The sequence below is a fragment of the Lepisma saccharinum genome, chromosome 29 (assembly GCF_977018435.1).
Source record: "Lepisma saccharinum chromosome 29, izLepSacc3.1, whole genome shotgun sequence".
Taxonomy (NCBI): domain Eukaryota; kingdom Metazoa; phylum Arthropoda; class Insecta; order Zygentoma; family Lepismatidae; genus Lepisma; species Lepisma saccharinum.
Window position 1 is genome coordinate 51,241,406 of NC_139257.1, and position 12,432 is coordinate 51,253,837.

At 42.4% G+C, this 12,432-nt stretch overlaps 1 pseudogene; it reads right to left on the reverse strand.

The window, feature by feature from the left end:
- Nucleotides 1-10,085: 10,085 nt before the first annotated feature.
- Nucleotides 10,086-11,678, reverse strand: LOC145981653 (large subunit ribosomal RNA; annotated as a pseudogene).
- Between the last annotated feature and the right edge of the window lie 754 nt (nucleotides 11,679-12,432).

Below are 12,432 nucleotides of genomic sequence, written 5' to 3' on the forward strand. Positions count from 1 at the left end.
TCTCTCTGAGTCTGCTGTAAAATTCTCTTGGAAGTGGAAGAGCATCGTCGTTAAATTTAGAACCATCACTAACGTATTCGTAAGGATAAATCCCTTTACGTCTAACGAGTTCTATGTCTACGTTGGGAAAACTAGCTCTAGTTATTTTAAATTGATCGTCGGTGAGTTTGTTCGCTAAAGCATCCAGACTTGCAGAGAGAAATCTATACGAATCCAGGAAGCGCATCTCGATTGTATTTTTTGTTCCCGGAATCGACACTTGCTTGCTGAGACTAATGTAGCGTTCTTCATTCTCGGCCAAGACACCTATACGTTTCGAATCGTAGCCAAGATGTCTCACCAGGTGGTGAAAATCATATCCGCTTCCGTTGTGAAAGAATATGGGGATAAATTTAGGTTTCTGGATTTTAAGATTGCACGTGTTGCAAATTCCACCTATGTAGTTTCCGCTGAAATGATCGTGGTGGAATATTTTTTTGTTCTCATCAGTGAAACTTTGATCACATACCGGACACACCTCAGTGGAATTGTAATTTTGAAGTTCATTTTCAGTTAAAGGTGCCATCGGTTTTGATGTAAGCAGTACGCTACCAATTACCTCAACCTCCTCCACCATTTTTTCCAGGAAGTGTTCGATTACATTTGGCCCGCGGTATATATATGCTTCATTTATTTTATCACGTCGCACAACAACATAGCCGAAACTATTAGGTTGATGAAGCTGGTACGGCGTTGTGGAGGAAATTTCAGGATCAGGTTCGCAGTAGGAGAGTGGTTTGAGGAACGCCTCGAAATCTGCGACGATGATTGCGGGATGTTCCAACAATGCCTTGTGCATTTTGAATTCTTCGACTTCGTTCGTTTCGGGCATCAACATTCTAGCCGGTCTGTTGTCACCGCAATAAATTTTATGTTCGGCAAGTTTCTCCAGAGCAATTTGACGACTATGAAGATTTTGATGATCACGTCGGTCACGATCGTCGAACGTGGTTAGGCATCTCGGGCAAACTTCGATGCAATGTTCATGCTTGGTAGTTTGACTTTTGACCAAACGTGATAGTGAACGAATTAACGTGTAGTGATGAACATCCTCGTTTGAAATTAGAAGAAGATTAATCACACGAGCATCGTCATCGTCGATATCGCTTATCCTGACGGGGTGCACAAGATATTTATCTGACGTAAAAAAATATACATTAATAGCGATGCGTTTTCCTGCACGATTTTCGAACTTTGTTATATCCGACAATGTCACCGGGTATTCAATGCCAGACATTACACTTTGAAAGTCGGTCTCGTATTGTTTGTAATGTCCAACCCACTGTGGATTATTTTTGCAATAAACAGGATGCAGTACAGCCAACACACACCAGAGAAAACACTTGTTATCGCTGTTCTGTATATTTAACACGGCCCTCTTGTGTTGAATGTTCGGTGGAAGAGGAATATAGCTGGATGCACGAAGAGGCGAGAATCGGTTCACGTAAACAGTTAACGTGTGAGGACTTCCACACAGAGACCATCCCGACCCTTTAGCCTCGAAATCGTCGTGTTTCTTAACCAGCTCGTTGGAAACTTTATAATAGAAGTTGTCCAAATTTTCGACGTCAGCAAAATAAAGAGTCTGGTTTTTTGTACAATGATAAAAAATACTCGTTGTGCCATCGACTTTCTCGTATTCGGAAAACAGAACAACATATACTTTTATAGAGTTGTTTTCAAGTTTATCTTTCAAAATATTTAGTACAGGTGTTTTCGTTTCGTCCAAGAAACTAAGAATGTCACGGCCTGGTTCTGACTTAATTGAAAAATCCTGGAGTTGGTCGTTAAATGCAGATCTAATTGGTTTGCGTTCATTGGATAATTTAATTTGCTTGGAAGTGGAAGCTTCCGTATCTGCATTATCGATTTTTCTTTTCGATGCTTGTCCGGTCGATGGTTTGCAAATTTTGAGGTGTTTACTTAAATTTGCAATGCTGATCATTTTTCCGCATCGAGCACAAGGCTTAGAAGGTAACAAACGATTAATTCTCGAACCTGTTTCGCTACATCTTGCCCTGTGTACCGATAAATTGTTCCTTGAGATTAGCTTCCCACAAGTAACACATTCAGTTTTATCATTTTTACAATTGAAACTGGTGGTGGATGCCATTGCTTTTTCGAAAATCACAGAAATCAAAAAATCGAGTATATAGCAATACAATTTTCAGGTATGTTATTTATATATAATTTCTTGAGGCGAAATAGAAAATGCACGATCACGTCAAAATTCAATCTGGTCGAAATTACTATGAAAAACCACGTGAAACACCTTTGAACTTGAAATAATAGATGGTATGTAGCTTCAAAAAAAGTTAAATACCTATTTTTTTACAAAAAACAAGAAGCACTGCAACAGAACGTCCGTACTCTTCGGCTGCTCTCACGAGACTGACTGATCTGTAGTGTATGCCGTTTTATATAATAAAAATATGGACCGTATTGAAAACATTTGTAATAATTAACCAATCAGAAGACGCCACGTTAGATATGACTCATCACATTACGTCATAACTTGTTGCAATATGTTGTGTAATAGTTTACCCCCTTATAGTTAATACAACAAAGAGCATTAGATATAAGTCATCACAATATTACGTAATAACTTGTTGCAAAAACGTTGTGCAATAGTATACCCTTATAAGTAATACAATTAAGAGGTGTTTAATATGAGTCATCACAATGTTAGTTACATGGTTCTAGTTAGGATGATAATTTTTTTTTTGGTTTGTTGGATAGGGGTTGAAGAAGACTATTTGTTGTAGTGACCAGAGTATTGTTTTTTTTTGTGTTTTCTGTTCTCTTACGAGAATTAATATAAGTTGCCATAGAACCCTCCAATTCATGACTTAGGAAAAATCTGTTTGCGGATTCATCACGTACGCCTATACGTGAGTAAAATGTGAATAGAACCTATGTTCGGAAATCCAAAATAGCGACCGGAAGTCGGATTATCTTAGAAACAGTAAGACATAGGAAAAATCTGTTTGCTGATTCATCACGTACGCCTATATGTAAGTAAAATATGAATAGAACCTATGTTCGGAAATTCAAAATAGCGACCGAAAGTGGAGTTATCTTGGAAACGGTAAAACTTAGGAAAAATCTGTTTGGTGATTCATCGTGTACACCTATATGTGAGAAAAAGTATGAATAGAAGCTATGATCAGAAATCCAAAATGGCGACCGGAAGTGGGGTTATCTTGGAAACGGTAAAACTTAGGAAAAATCTGTTTGCTAATTCATCACGTACGCCTATATGTAAGTAAAATATGAATAGAACCTATGCTCGGAAATCCAAAATGGCGACCGGAAGTGGGGTTAGAGGGCCAGAAATCTTAAAAAAAATATTATTTGTTTGTTTGTTTGCGTCACAATATAGGCACGCGCGCGCGTGTGTGTGTGGCACATCGTTCCCGAGAGAGAGGTTTACAAAAGTCACGATATACAAACATTTGACCGGGGCTTGGAAAATTACGATAAGGTGCATTCATCCTTCAAGAATAAGAGACTGCATTATTTACTCATCACGTTGTGTCAGGGCAATAAATGAGGCGCTGAACATAAAGAGAAAATGAGAGTTTTTGAGGTTTGGTGAACCTCAATTAATAAAAATAAGTTTTTGAGGTTTTGGTGAGCTCCAAATAATCAAAATGAGTTTTTGATGTTTTGGTGCTGTTTTCTACGCTGTGAAACATCGTCAGCGCAATAAATAAGGCGCGGAACGTGGAGAGAAAGTGAGTTTTTTTCGAGTAAGAAGCTAGCAACACTGCGCCATCAAATAGAGCTCGTGCCTTACGAGAAAAATCCATTAAGGCGAGCTCACCACTTCAGCTCACCACAAGAGGACGTTGAACTCCCCCACTTGCACTACTAGTTATCTTGGAAACAGTGAGACTTAGAAAAAATCTGTTTGCGGATTCGTCATGTACGCCTATATGTAAGTAAAATATGAATAAAACCTATGCTCGGAAATCCAAAATGGCGACCGGAAGTGGGGTTATCTTTGAAACGGTAAAACTTAGAAAAAATCTGTTTGCGGATTCGTCACATACGCCTATATGTAAGTAAAATATGAATAGAACCTATGTTCGGAAATCCAAAATGGCGACCGGAAGTGGGGTTATCTTGGAAACTGTAAAACTTAGGAAAAATCTGTTTGCAGATTCATCAGGTACACCTATACATAAGAAAAAATGTGAATAGAACCTATGTTCACAAATCCAAAATAGCAACCGGAAGTGGGGTTATCTTGGAAACAGTAAGACTTAGGAAAAATCTGTTTAGGGATTCATCATATACACCTATACGTAAGAAAAAATATGAATAAAACCAATAGTGTTCGGAAGTCATGCAGGTTTGGACATGACGACGCAGTTCAATAACATAGGTTAGACCAAGAAAAAAACCTTGGTGATTTTATTTCGAGTAAAATATTGGCAACACTGCGAGAAAATAAGGCTTATGTCTTACAAGAGCAAACTATTAAGTCGAGCCTCATCGAGCCTCACTTCGAGCCTCACTTTCGGTTGCAGCTCTGTTTTTATGGTTCTACTCTAAAGTAGGTCAAAGCACGTAGAGGCTCTCGTGTAGTTTAGCACGAAAAAAAAATAAATAGGTTAAATTATATCACGTAAAATCGTAGCATTCGTACCAAGTACGAGTGGGAAAAAAGAGAAAAATAGGAAATTTTACAAAAACATCGCTAAACGCTAAAACATCGACAAAAATTTGTCAAAATATGTCAAAAACTGATTTTCAATTAATAAAAAAAGGCTACAAATGCATACCTACCAAGTATGAGTGGGAAACAAATGAGATGCGGTGAAAATTGCACTGAAAAATCGTCAAACGCTAAAACATCGACAAAAAATTGTCAAAATATGTCAAAAAGTGATATTCAATTGATAAAAAAAGACAATACCTACTAAGTATTATTTTGAAACGCCCCAATTACATTACTACTCTTCTATCATCAAGCATAGAAGTATGCAAAAGAAACAACAGGTGGCAGTCGTGAGGCAACATTAGTCTTTTCCCCATAAAATACTAGAATATTTCCTATGATAGGTTTCTTCCTAGGTGAGAAATTGTTCGAATTTGGAAGGGAGCGTATGGAAAGTTCTCTTCACACATCAGCAACTGATACGGAGTATAATTTTATTTTAATTCCATGGCGACCTTTGCTAAGTTATCACGTCTCGCCATGTTGTTTACATAGATTACGTAATCTACGTGCATAAAATAGTCTACGTGTAGAATGTAGACTATCGTTGTTTACGCGTAGACGCTCATCACTGTTTAAGGAAGTTGGAGGAAATAGAAGCGGCAGAGAATGAGGGAAAATAAGTCAATATAGCGCGCAATGTCTCCATAGGTTACGGGTTCGAAATCCGGGGCTGGGCATGGGAAATCTTTGAGTATCTCCTCATCAATTGAATGATATCATCATTCATTCTCATCGTCGCGATCAACCCAAAGTAGAAGAAAAGTGACGCTAAATAACAAAAATCAAATCAAATCAGATCGTAATACATCTATCGTATAATCGTTCACATTCATCTTATCAAGACGTCAACACGGATAAATGGGAGATAAGCAAGCAGGAAACTTTTTGTATCGATTTCTTTGCAAACGTGCAAGAATATTAATTTAATTTAATTTGGCAACAATACTTTCACAGGATGCCGTATATTTAATGATTCCCAACTTTTTCTCCATTTGCTCATGGGCGCCAAGAACGAAAAGGATACGTCACTAAGAAATGTGTGCGGGGTGTGGGAAGTGGTACAATATCAAGTAAATGGTAAGAAAATCAAGAACTCCAATAACTTTTTCGTATATAATATCATCAAATTGTGACAGTCAGATTTACCGTCGTCATTATTATTATTATTACTCTAACAATTAGCCGTAAAAAAATGTGTTGAATCAAAGTGTTGAGTGTCTTAATTTGTAAGAATATATATTTGATTTGCCAAGCTGACGGGAGAATGAAAGGAAGTCCCGAGACTGACGGGCGAGCACCTGAAAGGTCACTTTATGCGTCTAAAGCTTAGGAAATTCGACCGTAATGACAACCATTTAAATATCTCGGTTTCCAGCGGTCAGATTTATGTGAAACTTTTACCAGCGCAGCAGCATGTGTGCAAGGACGGATGTGTGGAGTTTCGTCGCGATCAAGCAACAATTACGGATGCCAGATCAAATTGGTTGTAATCGATCAGTTTATGGGCACTGATTGCAGTTGAGCTATGGGGGACAGCAAGGCGGAAGCTTAATCCGTAGAAACCAAACTTCGAGCACGACCCGTCCAGGTTGGGAGACAATAGAGCGAAGTGGAATGACCTCTCCGGAAGCGTCCCTTCAACGAGCGCCGAGCGTCCTTTTTCGAAGTCGGGATAAAACGAAGGACATGCTTTTTCGACGCACAGTTTTGCCGCGATTCTCGTAGCGAGAGCACCTCCGTGCCACCTCTCCGTATACAGTTTTACCGCGATTCTTGTAGCGAGAGCACCTCCGCGATACCTCTCCGTATACCGTGGACTTTGCTTTGTTTTGCGAACATCAGTGTGTGATAGGCAGTAAGTCGTTACGAGTGCACTTACCTCAATCGCTGGAGGAAGTCGAAGCGAGACTGTGTTTCCGTGATAATCTTACGCCGTTTATTGTTTTTGTGAAACAAGGAACATCGAAAATTATGGCCGGCTAAGAGAAGAAGAGAGATGAGGGCGTTACCCTCGATTCGCCCGATGCCAGACGAGACACGACCCATGCCTACAACATGCCAAGAAACGACGAGCTACGCCGCCTGATGCCTACCAGCCGCCACGAGAGAGAGAGAGAGAGATGCCGAACGCTGCCCTGTTGACGTCCCGACGCTTGAGATCGTCCGACGGTGATGGAGAAGACGCCGACGAGCCAAGAACGACCGACCGCCGCCCAGATGCGACGCCCGAACCGCGTCTGACCGCGGAGATGTTCACCGATCCCGAGAGGGAGAGAAGCCGAGGAACCAGATGTATGAACGCTCTTCGCATCTTCGTCGTCGCGACCAAGGAAGAATAGAAAACCTTTCGTGTGAATACTATGTGATTTCAGTCGCCCATAAAGACGCCAGGATGCACCTTGGAACCTGAGAGGTGGTAATGTATTCATCTGTATTAATGTCAACAAGTGACGGCCCGATTGATTTAGAGAACGCCCTTGAAATTCGTCAACATTTTGAAAACGCCCACACAACTCGAAACTTCATACCAAACTCCCGTCGCGCTTGTCATTTGTAATTTATTTGTCTCAAGTCAATTTTACTTGTTTCTTGTGATTTTTTTTAATGATCTTAAATTCGTTGTTGTTTGTGCTCCTTTGTATTTGTTTAAAGTGCGTACTATTAGAGTAAAGCGCCGCCCGCTTCATTGTTTAATCTATTGGAGGTTTGTTCATTTTTATGTGTCAGCGCTGTGTCGCTGCTAGCTACGTCAGGTCGCGTATGTGTTTATTTGTTAAAATATTTGCCTGGTAATTTGAATTGCTCGTCGCGGCGAAGTGTTGAAGTCCCGCCTGCTAGAGAGTATATGTTGCGTCACTCAACGGAGGTTATTGTTATGTTTGGAACCACGTGAGGTCTTGTAAAAGGAAAACGTCCGCCCACGTGAGCGTAATTGCCGTTGAGACGCCTTTGTTTATGCTGGACAAATAATGTATTGCTACCGCACAGACCTAGTTTTTTAAAAAAGAGTGAACTTAAGTAAGGTCTGGCTAGGATTTGAGTAGCACTGGAGCAAAATCACAAATGACCTGATTAGACAAAAATTCAAGGTAAATTTAAATATGAATGCAATAATTAGGGCTTGCCGTCATAAAAACCTGTACATGTCATGTATCATTTTGTATTGATGACCCCGTAAGGAGAGAATCTGTGAGAGAATGCGTGAGTGAAAGAGGGGGAGATGTAACTAATTGATTTTTGTTTTGTTATGAATAGAATATACTTTTTATTTTTTCATGTTAATTTTGGGGCTATATCATTTCGTACACATGTCGCTACCCGTGATTTTCAGGTATGCAGCTAGCCGCTTCCCGGCTACAGGTAAAGAGGTGGTAATAGAAAGTAGAGTAAGGTGGGGCAAGACTGCGCAGTTTGAGTTCATAATTTTATATTCAAGCTATGAAACTACAGACACACATGAAAAAAGCAATACACATTGCACTATCCTTTGCTAACTCACAGTAAATTTCCGAAAAGTGAATGAACAATATTTCTGCATGAAACAATTACAAAACCGTGACCATGCAAATGCGTAGTCTTACCCGCACCGCGGGGTAAGACTGCGATCAAGTTCGGGTAAGAATGCGCACTTTCTACACAGAGTCACATTTGTATAAAAAGAAACACAAATCACCTAAAAAAGTTCTTCTATCATATGGGATACATTTCTCGTGGCATTCTCACAGTAGGCATAGTGAATCCCGTCCTTCACTTGGGTTAGGAATCGCTAACACAAATCACAAATAAAGGTTCCTGTTTCATACGAAGTGCAATTTTCATGCCACCACTCGTCACATGTGGAACACTGGATCCAATCCTCTACTGGAGGATCGCTGTACTTCTCATTGCAACCTGGGCAATTGTACTCTTTCTTCTGGCGTTTTCTGTGACACAATATCATCCTCCTCCGTTTTCTTCCCAGCTTGGCTTTCTATTCGGCTTTTGCTCCATAGATTACCGTCAAAGGTAAAAGTTGTGGGTGAATGAAGCTTCTCGACAAACTTCTAAAAGCACGGTAACGTGGCAAAGGCACACACACACAAACAATTCTCCTCCTCAGTTTTCTTCCCAGCTTGACTTTCTATTGGGCTTTTGCTCCAGAGATTCCCGTCAAAGGCAAGAAAAATTCTCGGAGAATGAAGCTTCCCGAGAAACTTGTACAAGCAAGGCAATGTGGCATTGACACAATATCATCCTCCTCAGTTTTCTTCCAAGCTTGACTTTCTATTCGGCTTTTGCTCCAGAGATTGCCGTCAAAGGCAAAAAAAAATCTGGGAGAATAAAGCTTCCCAAGAAACTTGTACAAGAAACGCAATGTGGCAGTGACACAATATCATCCACCTCCGTTTTCTTCCCAGCTTGGCTTTCTATTCGGCTTTTGCTCCATAGATACCCGTCAAAGGTAAAAGTTGTGGGTGAATGAAGCTTCTCGACAAACTTCTAAAAGCACGGTAACGTGGCAAAGGCACACACACACACACACACAATTCTCCTCCTCCGTTTTCTTCCCAGCTTGACTTTCTATTCGGCTTTTGCTCCAGAGATTACCGTCAAAGGCAAAAAAAATTCTGGGAGAATAAAGCTTCCCAAGAAACTTGTACAAGCAAGGCAATGTGGCATCGACACAATATCATACTCCTCCGTTTTCTTCCCAGCTTGACTTTCTATTCGGCTTTTGCTCCAGAGATTACCGTCAAAGGTAAAAGTTCCGGGAGAATAAAGCTTCCCAGATTTTCTTTCTATTCGGCTTTTGCCGTCAAAGGTAAAAATTGTGGGAGAGTAAACGAACTTCTCGGCCAAGCACCATCAGCAACGGAGGTGGGAGCGTTAACTTTGCATTAAGTGATAACATACATACACACTTGGCTTCGAATGTGGATTACTCTCTCTGCCGGGTTATATGCTTTTCATTCTTAACTTACTTGATAGTTAAGTTCAAAATAAAAGGCAAATCTTTCTGCCTGCACAGTGTTCAACTGCTGCTTTCGTTCTCTACAGTTAGTTTGTAACTGCAAAAGAAACTCAAGTTGTTGCCTCCTAGGCTAACCTGGGAGGTGTTTTTTCTCGTTTGGTCGGCTGGGTCGAAACCTCCAAGTCCGGCGATCCGCCACCTGCCGGAAGCCCCGGTTGCCAGCACCCGGTGAAGGTGCCGGCTTCCGGTTTGGGTGTCCTCCCCCGGTCGAAACTGGGGTCTGGACTCCCGGCGAAGGTCCCGGAGGGACCTCCTAAAAGAGAATAGGAGTTGTTGTTGTTTCAGGTGCCGTGCAGCCGACAGCACGAACCTGCAAGCGAGGGCTGCCTTTCAACGGGTCGCCACCGTACGGAGGCTTCACCGCTCACGACGCCCCGCCAGATACTCAAGTCGTCTACGAGTGGTTCAGGGTCCCAACTTCCGAGTGCTTGATTACCCCTTGAATCCCCATCTAGAATCCCAAAGACCTCGGTCAGTGGGGCAAGTGGGCGGAGTCTCGATGGCACTACTCGCGGGGAGCCTCACCCCCCCGGAGAGGGGGGTGGTTGGTGGCTCCCCGCCTTACCGGTCCCCGGCGAAGGGGTCCAGCGTTGGTGGTTCTGCCTTTCAGAGTGCAGGGACCCACGGTCACGCAGCTCCGGGCACGGCTTCGGCCTTAGAGGCGTTCAGGCTTCAGCCGTCGGACGTAGCTTCGCACCAAGGTTCGATCGAACCGGCGCGGTACCATTGGTCCGAACCTGGGGTTCCTCTCGTACTAACCAGGATTACCTTGGCCGCGTTCTAAACGCCAGGAGGATAAAACTAACCTGTCTCACGACGGTCTAAACCCAGCTCACGTTCCTTGTTGGTTGGTGAACAATCATACGCTCGGGGAGCGCTGCGTCCCCACGGTAAGAAGAGCCGACATCGAAGGATCAAAAAGCCGCGTCGCTATGAACGCTTGGCGGCCACGAGCCAGTTATCCCTGTGATAACTTTTCTGTCACCTCCCGCCGAAGATCCTTCGGACGGGGAGGATCGATAGGCCCCGGTTTCCCGGGTCCCACCCGTACTGAGGGTGCGGATCAGGGCGGCTTTTGCCCTTTCGCTCTACCCGAGGTTTCTGGCCTCGGTGAGCCGCCCTTAGGACACCTGCGTTATCCTTTGACAGATGTTCCGCCCAGACGAACTCCCCGCCTGCCGTTGTCCCCGGATCGGGTCGGCCCCTTGGCCGGTCCGCACGCGAGGCACGGCCGGCCGGTGGGGCCTTGGTTCGTGAACGGCGTGCGACGAGGCCGGAGCCCCGACGCCCGCGTCCCGCCCAACCGGGTGAGTCGGGAAACCGTGAGAGTAGTGGTATTTCACCGGCGGGCACCCGAAGGAGCCCTCCCACTTATGCTACACCTCGTCACGTCTCCCGACAGCGGCAGACTAGAGTCAAGCTCAACAGGGTCTTCTTTCCCCGCTGACATTCTCCAAGCCCGTTCCCTTGGCTGTGGTTTCGCTAGACAGTAGGTAGGGACAGACAATATGGGGGGAACCCCCGAAAGTATCCAAACCTCCACCCGCATACTTTCGAGGGCATGCGCTATGTCCCAGTGCCTCTGATATAAACTGGGACGGCAGTTTTTCGTATTACGGTTCCCCCTATATTGTTGTGCCATACCTTTATTGTTAAGTTGTTGTTACATACATAATAAACATACAAACATATATATATATATGATTACATACAATAATTAACTAACATAAAGCATATATTGATACAAAATTAGTCTAATACCTCAAGATACAATACACAGCAGAAAAATTTATTTGTTACCTGCTTAATATTTTACTGAAAATTTGTTTGTATAGTTTTTAGTAGATTTTACCCGCTGAATATCGGATTCCGGACTTCCGGAATCTATAATATTATTTTGCCGGGTCCTAGGACCAGCCGCCAGGGACGGAACCGCAAAGGTTGAGGACCTTCATTGTAGTTTGTAGCTGTTTGGGAATTGCTCACCTCAGAGGCTGGTGTTTCCCTCCCCGGCGACTACTCCCTTTCCCGGAGGAAATGTTTACCACTTTGATCAGTCGGTTATGTTACTACGAATCTGCATTTAGTAGTACAATTAAAATAAAAATTTTTTAATCAAAATAAAGAAAACAAGAGTAATAAAGAGTTAATTCAAAATAGGGTTTAACAATAAGCTTTAATTAACTATAAATTTAAAAAAAAAAAAATTAAATTTTAAACGGCCGATAATGACATCACTTCAGCCCTGTTATTTGTTACTTAAAGTTTGAAAACTATTATATTGTAAAATTTTCATTTTATGTTTATTGAAATTAGTTTATTATAAAATTACTTTAAGATTAAGTACCGGATACCGGTACTAAATATACTGGGATACCAGTATATTCAAGAAACCTGTCTCTGGATTTAGTTGGTAGATCTTGAAGCCACAACTCTTTTCATATATTCTTTGTGGGACTCCTCCGGTTGCCGCACTGGTCGTATCCGTCTTCTCTCAGCTGCTTCCTTGCGTCCGTTGGAAACAAAGTAGTATTTCCTTCTTGTGGCACCAATCGGCGCTTCCTCATCCTGGTTATTAGCTGTTTCTTCACTGGAAGTTCGTGTGCTAATATTTCCATGTCTGTTTTGTCTTGGAGGTTGGTGTCTGTCCTTA